Source organism: Sarcophilus harrisii, chromosome 3 (assembly GCF_902635505.1).
Source record: "Sarcophilus harrisii chromosome 3, mSarHar1.11, whole genome shotgun sequence".
In the NCBI taxonomy this organism is placed as follows: Eukaryota; Metazoa; Chordata; class Mammalia; order Dasyuromorphia; family Dasyuridae; genus Sarcophilus; species Sarcophilus harrisii.
The window spans coordinates 560,993,316-561,005,376 of NC_045428.1; the positions used below are offsets into that span (position 1 = coordinate 560,993,316).

Sequence of the window (12,061 nt, forward strand, 5' to 3'; positions counted from 1 at the left end):
ACTATATAAGCACTTTATAAACATTATCTCATTTGATCCTTGCAAATAACATTGCTGTTATTATGTCCAATTTGCAGTTGAAGAAACTGAGGCAGGCAGAAGGCAAGTGGCTTAGCCAGGATCACACAGGGTTACCTCTGTAGTCAGTGTCTGAAGTTAGAGGTGAGCAGCACCCTATTTGCCACTCAACCTCTCTGCCTTTAAAAGGTAGGAAGGAAAGTAGGAAAAAGAAAAAAGAGGGAGTAAAGAACATGATTGAGGGGAGGAGGAGGAGCCTGAGACAGCGGTGAAGAGTGGAGAGAAGACTGGCCTGGAGCTGAGAAGGCTTCGGTTCACACACTGCTTTCTGTAGTCCTGGACAATTCACCTGAAATCCTTAAGGCCCTTGGTAGTTAACACTCTAGAAGGTGCTAACCAGCACTGGTGGAGGGACTCTCCTCTTCTGGGAACACCAATTGAATCCAAAGTCCAGAGCCTATTCCTATCTCTCCTAGAGACATCAATGGCCAGGATTTGGTCAGGAGACAAGTAACATTGGAGGTGAGGACTCTCGGAGGCAGAGGAAGTGGGGACCCTCGGAGGTGAGTGCTCAGGCAATCCCCTACTCAGATCATGGTTTTGTAATCAAGAATTAATCTCAGAGCAGAGACCTTGGAGGCTCCCGTCTGCAACTCCCCTGACAAGCCGGGCAACCTCTCCTTCAAGACTTGCAGTGAGGGGGAAGCGATCTCATCCAACCAACTGCCCACTTGGGTAGCTTGGATTGTTGTTGTTCAGGCATGTATGACTCCCTATGACCCCATTTGGAGTGCTCTTGGCAGAGATACTGGAGTGGTTTGGAATTTCCTTCTCAACCTATTCTGCAGATGACAAAGTAAGGCAAACAGTAAAGTGACTTTGGGCAGCATCGCACAGCTGGTAAGTGTCTGAGGCTAGATTTGAACTCAGGTCTTTCTGATTCCAGATCCAGTGCTCTATCCACTGAAGTGCCACCTAGCCGTCTCCAGCTTGAATTAATAGAAAACTTTCCATTACCCTGAGTAGAAATCTATCTCTGCAACTATTACCTAATTCTTCCCTCTGGAGCCAATCAGAACAAGTCTGATCTCCTTCCCCTATGACAGCCCTTCAAATCCTCAAAAAAAAAAAAAATTTAATCAGAATTTCCCAATTCTAATTCCTTGAATTAATCATTAACAATTCCTTTAATGAACCCTCATATAGCTAGATCTCTGCATCCTTCCCTGTTCTGGTTACCTTCTTCTGGAACCCGCCTGCTTATCAAAGTCCATCTTCAAATATGGCACCCAGAATTGAGCACAATATTCTCAAAAAGGTCTAGTCAGAGCAGAGATCAGTGGTCTTATCATTTCTTTTGTTCCTGAAATTATCTGTGTCTTTCTTCAATGTAATATCAAACTAGCTTCTCGAGCCACCATTTCTGCTAGATAGCACCATAATGCACAGAGCCCTGGACCTGGAATAAGGAAAACGTGTTCAATTCCAGCCTGGATGCTTATTAGGTAGGTAACCTGGGCAAGTCGCTTAAACTCTGTCTGCTTAAGTTTCCTCATGTGTAAAATAGGAATAATAATAGACTCACCTCCCAGGGTTGTTGTGAGGATCAAATGAGATATTAGTAAAGCATTAAATCTTATTTAATAATGGCACAAAGTATTTGTTTGTCCTTTGTCCTTGAAGGATGGGAGGGCTATGTAAAGTCATCAGCCTCACTCTCTTCTCCAGGGTCATCTGGGTCTAGTGGCCAAATAATGGCCCTGGATGCAGTGGGAGACCTTGGCCTTTGTAAGCTAAGGTCTTTAACAGGTCATTTCTTTTTTATCTAGCCTTAATCACCAGCACATAGTAAGGGCTTTACACATATTGGCTATTGTTATTCACTTTACTTGTATTGTTATTATTGTATCACTTGGTTGACATATTCAATTCAGTAAAAGCCACAGATTTTTTTAAGGTTTATTATCATTTAGTCACATCTCTTCTCTCTGGGAAGTTGATTTTTTGAGCCCAAGTGAAATTCTTTATATTTAGGGCTAGTGACAGGGACTGGACTTGTGAGTTCATTGACACAGGAAGCACTCAGAGAAAGAAACTCCCTCTACTAATACATATTGGCATCTTCTCTACGGTTTATAGTCTCAGAGACTTGATAGGACTCTGAGGTTAAGTGCATTGCCCCGGGTCACACATTTTATGAGTCACAGGCAGGACATGAACTCAGGACTTTTTGGTTTTAAGGAGACCTTTCTACCTACTACAACCCAACAATTCAAGATCTTTGGGAATAGCTCATTCATGCCTTAGTTCTGTCCTTTCCCTTTTCAAGATTGGGGGGATTGCCTCCCCAATCTGCTTCTTTTCCAAACCTCTCTAATCTCCATTTCTTTCTACTCCAGAAAGACTCCTCTCCCAAGCCAGGCCACAGCCAAACTATAGTCTCCATACCTGGATCCATATAATATTTATTTTCTGGACTATATGAGAGAACATCTATGGAAGAAAGGTTAGAGTTAGGAGTCCAGATGTTGCCTCTAACATGGAGTAGCTATGTGCACACGGGGAGTTCTTTCACCTGTCTATGTTTTGGGTCCCTCGTTTGCAAAAACGAGTATGCTACTGTTCTGATGGGCTACCTTCTCCCCACTGGAGTTCTTGGGACAAAGAGATATTCCCCAAACTCTTCATGCAATTTTAAGATTTAAGAGCTTAAAGTACAAATTGTTGCTCTCACCAACTTTGTTACTCAGTTCAATGTTATATTAATGAACAAAGGCAGTAAGTTATGCCCTGAGAAAGTCAAAAACAGAAAGCGTTTCCCAAATATTTGCATCAAAAAACCGGGAATACTGTAGGAGCCACTGATTGGGGACTGACTAAAACAAGTGGCAATGGAATATCATGGCGGTCTAAGAAGATACAAAGAAGAAGGATGGAGAGAAGCCTGGGGAGATTTCAATAAAGTGATATAGAGTAGGTCACTAGGTGGCACCATAGTGCATAGAGTTCTGGATTTGAATTCAAGAATTGAATCCTGAATTCAAATCCAGAAAGATCTCAGATCTGAGTTCAAATCTATCCTGCTCTATGATCCTGGGCAAATCCTTTTATCCTGTTTGTCTCAGTTTCCTCATTTCCTGGAGAAAGAAATGGCAAACTGGTCCAGCATCTTCTCCAAGAAAATCTCCAGTGGGATCACCAAGAGACAGATGAAATTGAATAAAAACAAGGGCAAAGAATGTCATCAGAAGAAGGTGAACAATTTGGACAATGCATGAGCAAAAGGAGCAAAACATGGCATCCGGATGCTACGTAACTGTAATGATCCCATTTAGCCACCAAGAAGGGTTCAGAAAACCCACCTCCTTCCTTCATTGCGGAAGTGAGGGGCTACAGGTATCTAATACTATATATACTGTCAAAACACATTTGAGAGGCTGAGTTTTTCCTCGCCAAAAATGCTTTTTCCTTTCTTCCTTTTGAAATTTTTGTCACAAAGGATGGCTCTCTGGCTACCAAAGTGTGGGGGTGGGATTTATATTTGGGAAAGAATGAGATGTAAAAACAAAATACATTAATATAAATAACCTGGCTCCTGACTTTTCCTCTCACTGTGTGACCCTGAACTTAAAAGTATGAGTTGTGGCTCTCACAAACGGGTCCTTCTCATCTTATTGGTGAGATTATTGAAGATTACATGTTGTCCAATGTTCCTTCCAATTCTGCTGTTCCATATTCTGGGGTCTCTCCCAGCTCTGACATTCCAGGATTTTTGTATGATGATTTGTATGATGTATGTTTGATTTGCATGATGACGATAACATTGTTGTCTGGCTTTATCCAATGGACTGTCAATTCCCTGAGGACAGAAGCTGTTGGAGAGAATGGAGGGGGCCCTGATGGCTTTCCTCCCACTCTCTCCCCACAGCCCAGAACACAGCTCACCCATCATCTGGTCTCACTAAATTGAATTTGACTCATCAGACTGTAATTTTTTTCCCCTGTCAAGAAGGCACTCCCCCCACAGGAATCTTCCCACCTGCAGCTACACCCCTGGGGAACATCTGGAAGGCGGCTGCCCCATAGCTACCAAGAAATTGGTCCCCTGAGGCCTGATCCAGCGGTCACCACCCACTAGCATGGGTGTGATTCATAAGAGGCAGGGGCACAAGGAAGCATCCTGGAGCTTGGGGGGAAGCAGGGTTGGGTCATGTGGGTCAAGACTCGGTCCCCCAGACAAACAGCTCCCTGGATCAGCTGGGGAACAGGTGTACGTCCACCCCCAGGAGTGTGGTAGGGGGACCAGTTCTACCATCAGGGCCCAACATTAACAAGAAGAAACTCAGCCAGCTACCACCTCGGACCTGGCGTGTGATTAACAAAACAAATACAAGAAAAATCTCTATTTCAACACATGGTGAGAGAGGCAGTGTCAGCTTGATGGCGGGAGAGAGGTAGGGGGAGGTATTTTGCCACCTCGATACCTTTCTCTTTCTCTGTTCAGTTTCATGCAAACATACTCTGAAGTGCTCTCCATTTTTTTAAAATTTATTTTATTTTTACAAATGCTCAAACTTTCCTGCCACAAATTATTCTTGGCTAGCTTACAAGTAGAAAAGCTGCCTGTAGCTTTTACTTCACCAAAAGAAAAAAAGAAAGAAAGAAAGAAAGAAAAAAGAAAAAAAAGTAAAGTCTTATGAAATATTTTGGTTGTGGGTTTAAGGTTTTTTTCTTTCTTTCTTTCTTTCCCAATTGTAACTTTCAGTGTGAGTTCAGGAGTCCTCACCTTTTCGTGCATGAACAGTTTCGACATAGTTTAAATCCTTTCCCCTTGACAATTATCTCCAGTTTCCCTAATGTGATTTCACGGTTCTGGTTTCACTGAATCTATTATTTGGAACACTGTTGGAAAAAGCAAATTGGATCTGGGATGAGTCCCTTCTCACTTTATTTCTCAACTCTTACCTCCATTCCCACCCCCACCCCCAAGTTGGGTCCTGCTTCACTTCTTACTCCCAGACAAATCACTTTGTCTCCTTGTGCCTCAGTTTACTGATCTGTAAAATGAGGCAGTGGCTCTGACAGTCTCTAAAGTCCCCTCTAGAAGCCCTTTTAACCCTGACATTCTATGTTCTGAGGTTCCTTTCTGCTCTGACATTTTAAGTTCTACAAGTTCTAAGGTCCCTTCCTTCCAACTCTGGCATTCTATATTCTTAGGCCCATCTTCTTAACTCACAATTCCACATGGGGTCTTGTAACTGAATGTGGAGGTCACAAAATTGTGTCTTATCATCAGTACATGTTTAATTTATATACCTATTTTATATACCTAAATACCCAGGGTCATATAAAAACTTCTAGGGCAAAAAGGGGTTGCAATTTGAAAAAGTTTTAAAAATTCTGTTCTAAGATACCTCCCAGATCTGACAGTATGTTCTAAGGTCTGCTGCAGATTTGGTATTCTGTGTTCGAAGACTCTCCCAAGTCTGACATTATGTGTTCTAAGATCGCTTTCAGCTAGGATACTTTATATTCTTCAGAATATAAAATTGTTGTATATTTTTTAAATTGTACATATTTAATCTGTATCAGATTACTTGCTGTCTTGGAAAGGGAAGAGGTAAGGGAGGGAGGGAGAAAAAATTTGGAACTCAAAATCTTGCAAAAATGAATTTTAAACTATTTTATGTGTATTTGAAAAAATTAAATAATATTATAAGACTTTTTTTTTAAATCCAGACCTGCAATTTCATTAGCATAGAGACCTTCCAGTGTGGAAGCTCCCTTCAACATGCAGTTAGCTAGGCAGCTGTCTGTGATTTATGATCTTAGAGATTGGAACTGAGTTTAAATGGCTTGCCTCAGCTCTATAACTAGTAAATGACAGAATTAACACTTAAACCCAAAAAGACTTGGGTCAGTTCTCTTAGCATCCCATCATATTGCTTCATCTATGAATCTTTAGGTCTCAAAATTCCAGTGCAGTTAGTACTGAAGGACCTTTCTGGAAGCCCTATGAGAGCAGAGGGTCAATGAGACAAACCCATCTATTATGGGATACCCCTGGGAGAACTATAACCTCTCTGCCAACATTTTCTCATCAGACCTGGGAAGGAGAGAGGGAATAAACACTTAAGTTCCTACTATGTGCCAGGCATTGTACTGAGGTCTTTACAATAATATCCACAAATAATAATTTTACAAATATTATCTTTTGATTCCTAAGGGACTGATCTGAACACTCTAGACATGGAAGGGAGATGATTTTATTTCAAAATTCTAGGATGCTGTCCAATCAAAGAGGAGACTTTGGGTTATCCAAGTCTTACTTTTGAGCTGGAGAGACAGGGCTTATATATATTAAATTACTTAATTAAAAAATGGTAAATTGCTTGCTTGATCGGATATTGAACAACAAAGAGTACATAAGACTTGGAGAACCAAAGATCTTGAAATCCATTAGTGGGATCCCTCCAAAGGTTGCCATCTTGTTAAATGGGGGAAAAAATCTATCAATATGCAGGCAACTAGGCTATAATGAGGCTAGACCTCAGATGATAAGAATATAATCCATTTCTTTCTCTCAACTTAGCCTTTCCTAGTTGGCTGGATCTAGAAGAACTTGTGTCTGGCTAGTATAGCCCCTTGTCATCCAGAGTCACCCCTCCCAGGGAATGTGCTGGAGCCAGCTCCAATAGGTTCTGGAGAGTCGGTCGTTAAATTTTCAATGTAAGCAAATTATACCTCAGAAATCCACACATTTGACAAATTTAGGCTTACAATATTGTTTCCCTGATTATCTAGACTGAAGAAAGTGATGAAGAAAAATGTGAATAATAAAAATTAAACCGAAAAGGACTTCATGCATATATCTTGTTTCAGAGGCGGTTGTTAAACATTTATTAACATATATACCCGACTTTTATTCCATGAGTAATTAAAAGAGAGCAGAGCTCTTTGTTCTTGAAGAGAACCATGACATCAGGAGGGTGATGTCATGACTTGCAAGTAAATTGAATTTAAATGAGGCAAGACTGCACAAAGTCACCTGCTCTCTTTATTCTCTAGATTACAGGGGTTCTCAAACTATGGCCCGGGGGCCAGATGCAGCAGCTAAGGACGTTTATCCCCCTCACCCAGGGCTATGAAGTTTCTTTATTTCCCACAAAACAAAGTTTTTGTTTTTACTATAGTCCAGCCCTCCAACAGTCTGAGGGACAGTGAACTGGCCCCCTATTTAAAAAGTTTGAGGACCCCTGCGTCTAGAATCATCTGGGTCCAATGGCAAGATATTGATCAGGATGATTGCAGATGGCACTAGGATGCCTTGAGAGTAATAAACTGATCATTAATTTCAAATGTATGATCCTTTGATCCAGTATTATAGGAGAAAGGGAAATATAGCATCACAAGCTATTGTGGTTGCAAGGGATTTATCTCAGGTTCAAAAGATAACAAGTGGTAAAGCCAGCACTCATGTCTTAAGAGTCTCAATCCAGTATCAGAGCTAAAATGTTCTAATCCCCAAATGGGTCCCCAGATCTGAGGAAACTAAGTAGCTTTGCAACTTTCTTGTCACACACACACACCCCTTTAAGGGCATGTGAACTCGCATAAATATGTGTATATATACATGTGTATATACACAAATATAGATGGTCATATATGTAGCTATATATATGTATGTGTATATAGTGTTCTATGGCCAAGACATTCAATGCCTTACCTCTAGGAATTTTTGGGGGAATCCTGTTTCTCCTCTCTAATTACTGCCCTTCCAGGTTTCCTTTAAGTCCCAATTAAAATCCTGTCTTTTACTGGAAGCCTTCCCTAATCCCTTTTAATTTTAATTCTAGTTCCTTCCCTCTATTAATCACCTTCTATTTTTCCTATACATAATCTGCTTTGTTTATATTTATTTATACAATCTCCCCCCCCCTTTAGATTGTAAGCTCCTATGGGCTGGGTGTATCTTTGTCTCATTGTGTATCCCAGCACTCAACACAGTGCCCTGCACATAGTAGGTGCTTAATATACATTTATTGTTTGATTAATTGGTTGACTACATGGGTTAAAGAGCACCCTCTATTCTAATCACCTCCATTTTCCCTTAGAGCTCAACCCACTACCTTCAGCTGCTTCCTAACATAGAAATAAATACTGCTGAGATCATTTTCACCCACTGATTTCTCTGTTACCCCAGGGCTGATGGGTATGGTTGGAGAAAATGAAATTCCACTGATTTCAACCAATACAGATTCATGGCTTATGAGGGTACCTAAAGTCTTACTTTTCCTGTGGTGGACTCCTTGCCTCATTCCCTCTGCGATCTGCTCTAGATCTTTTCTTCTTGTTTCTCTGTAGCCCCCCATCTTCCATGCTGGGCCAATGGCCCAGATGGCCTCTTACTCAGAGTACCCTCCTTCTCCTACTTCTATTTCTCAGATCTATCAGCATCAATAGCCTCTACTCTTTCCTTCTTATATCCAAAGAAAGGCTGGCTTTACTACTCACTAAGGCTATACAAGATGGCAGCCTGGAAGGAGCCTTGGATTTAACATCAGAAAACTACTTTAGAAACCCTACTCTGCTCTTGGGGTATCACTTCACCTCCTAGCTCTGCATCTGTAAAATGGGCCAGTTTTATTAAATGGTCAAAAGTCTCAGTTTATAGGTAGTCCAGTGGACACAGTGCCAGTCTTATCTTCCTGGGTTCAAATCCAATTTCAGACAGTTATAAACTGAATGATGCTGGGAAAGTCATTTTATCCTGCTTTTCTCAGTTTCCTTCTCTGTAAAATGAACTGGAGAAGGAAATGTAAGGTGAAGGGGATTAGCAACCAGGAAACTGAGGCTCATAGAGGTGGAGAAAGTCATACATCTGGAGCTAGAAAGGGCTTCAGAGGCCATCAATCCAATTCCCTGCACCTTATACATGAGGAAATGAAGGCCCTGAGAAGAGAAATGGTAGAAACAGTATTCAAATCCAATCTTGTCTTCCAATTAAACTTCCTTTCTCCAGAGGCCAGTGCAAATCTAAAGCCCTTTCCATTATGCCAGATGTTATAGAGAAGTTTTTTTTTCAGTTTATTCTCTTAAAGTCAGCAATTATTAAGCACCTATTGAGTCCAAGAGTACTTTGGTAGGTGCCAAAGGACATAAAAAGTTTATGTGCCCTAATGAATTTCTAATAATTCAGGACTGTGTGTAATGGGGTCAAGGAGCATGAGAAGTTGGAGAACAAAAGATTACATGTCCAGCTATATCCTATCTCTACTACTTGTTATCTGGGTGATTTGGGGTAAGTAACAACCATTTTAGGTCTGTTTCCTCATCTATAAAATTAAGTTATTGGTCTACATTAGAGCTTTTTAAAATTTTTTCCACTCATCCATCTCTTTTTAACCAAGCAATTTTTACATGACCCCAGATATATGGATATATAAAATATGCATACAAAGCAAACATTTGTTGATAATAAATTATGATTTCATGATCACCACACTGAGGCACATGATCCCATATGGGGTCCTGACATACAGTTTAAGAAACTCTAATCTAGATGACTAATAAGGTTCAGTTCTAGTTTTATGATCCTATGAACAAAAAAATCAGATAAAATAGAAGGAAATATGGCCTTTAGTTTTAATAAATGAGTTTAGGCATCTATGAATAAATACTGCAAAGAAAAAAAAAAGTGATTCAACACTTGATGAGACAGAGGACTCTGGAACTTGAGAAGAATGGGACCACAACACACTGTTCCTAAGTGGTTCAAAAGTAAAATAGGAATCATTTCCCATTTCCATAAATAGGAATTTATGTCCTGCACAAAAACATTATAGGCAGAATGGAAAACCAGAATCTGCAATGGCAAGGCTTACCAAAGAAACAAAAGAAAGAATAATCAACTGACAATGCAAATATATAGAATAGGAAACAAACAAACAAACAAACAAAAATGACATCTAAAGAAAATATGCTTGCTTAATGGCAAGCAAAACAGACTGACCTAGAAAACAAGTTGCATAGAGAGCATCTAAGGGTCCTTACTTTCCCCAAAGAACAGAACAGGACAATAATGAAGGAAATAATAGAACTGCCCAGAACTTCTGAACATAGAAAATGAAATTCCAAATGAAAGAATCCATAAATCACCTCCAGAAAAAAAGAAAAAAAAATTCAAGGCTGCAACTCCAAGACACAAAGTAATTAAATTTAACTATTCAATTCAGAAAACAACAAATTCTATAAAACATTCAGGAGAAAGACTTCTCAAATCCAATGGCAAAGAAATTCAAGTAATACAAGACTATTCTGTACCCATCAGATAATATAGGAGGGTGTGGAATATTATGTTCTGAAGAGCAGTAGAGGTCAAGATGAAGCTTAGGTTGACCTATACTGCAAATCTTAGTTTAGCCATACAAGGCAAAGATGAATGTTCAATATTAAAGAATCATTTGAAACATTTTTAAAAAGAAATCCAAACCTGAAGAGATTATTTGCTTCTTGAATACTCCAAACAAGAGAAATGCAGGAGTGAATAAATACAGCAGCCAAGATCTGCAACAGCGACAGAGTGACAACAAAAAGACTACCAAGACATTTCTTTCTAAATGTACATAAGAAGATGGAAGGAAGTTAGAAATCCAGTAGAGGAAAACAGCAAAGAAGAAGACGGGGGGCATCATGGACACAACCTAATCCCAAACTATGTATGCTTTTTTGGTGGGACTACATTACAATATGGAAGCATTGGGTGGGTAGGGTGGGGTGGAAAGCAAGAAAATAGAGAAGAATATGTGATGTGCTATGGTCAAACTGAGGGCTAACAATGATGATAAAGTGATCTCAAAAAGAGAAGGGCCCTCAAGGTATAAAGTGAGGAGGCAAGGGAAGGAATGAAAAGGAGGGGAAAAGAAAGAGACCTTACCTTGTAGCAGGTGGCAGTTCCACTGGTAAATACTTCTATGGGTGAAGAGAGATATTCTGTGAGGCTAGATGGGGATTTTGAACTGTGTGACATGGGATGTTTGATGATATCTGATACTTAAAAAGACTATTTATCTTACTTTGGGGAGGGGGATGATAATTGGAGTAACAGCACCTGGGGGAGTGGAAGGTTAAGGAAGATAAGTAGAGACAAATAGAGAGAGGAAAGATAATAAGAGGGGGGAATAGCTCAGTAGATGACTGCATAATCAGGGACTTGCTAGAATGGGGCCCAACTATAGGTCATTCTCTGACACTTGTAATAATTGGCATTGTTCTGGGAATGAGGCACAATGGAAAAGGAGAAACTACATGGTGAGTTCTGTATGGAAATGGCAGAATCACCTAGATTGGAGAGTATCAAATTAGTACTATGGAAGTGGTGATTAGAGAAGGTATTCAGAAAAAGGAGAGAGAACAAATAATTATAAGAGTCATGAATCAGAGAATGGGAATATACAGTAGACAGAAAGAGAGACTACATAATGAAGAGAATGATAGAAATTGCTTTTGAAAGGAGTAGAAAAAATGAAATTTTAAAAACTGATGAGTAGTACTAGTTGAAAAGGGGGATCTACTTGAATAAAAGGAAAAAGATTAGGGGAAAGAATTATATAAACAAATAAAAGTAGGAAAATAAAAGGAACAAGCAAACCTCCAAAGTAAAGCATGAAACAATAAATAGGTTCAGGAGTGAAGGGAAGAGAGCCGAGTGTGAACAAGAGACAAAAGGGGAAATAAATGAATTAGAAACAAAAAATCATAGACATAATAAAACTAAAATCTGGTTCTTTGAAAAAACTTATAATATTGATAGATCTTTAATTAACCTGATTAAAAAGAAGAGAGCAGAAAATCAAGTCAATTAAATATCCTATGAGCAAGGTAAAATCACAACAAAACTACAAGAAATGAAAAGGAATAATCATTACATATTGTGTTTAGTTACATGCTAACAAAACTGAAAACACAAAAGAAAGAAAGAACTTCAAAACTATAAAATACACAAACCATTAGGAGACCAGATAAAGATCTTAAATAAGTCAAT

The 12,061-nt window shown here is 39.5% G+C and overlaps 1 long non-coding RNA gene across 1 annotated transcript in view; it reads right to left on the minus strand.

Annotated features, from left to right (window-relative positions):
- Positions 1-11,223, minus strand: part of LOC116422829 — an 83,831-nt gene extending 72,608 nt beyond the window's left edge. The window contains exon 1 of the long non-coding RNA XR_004233362.1: positions 10,955-11,223. This is a non-coding gene — a long non-coding RNA (uncharacterized LOC116422829). The remainder of the gene's footprint in view (positions 1-10,954) is intronic.
- Positions 11,224-12,061: the final 838 nt, after the last annotated feature.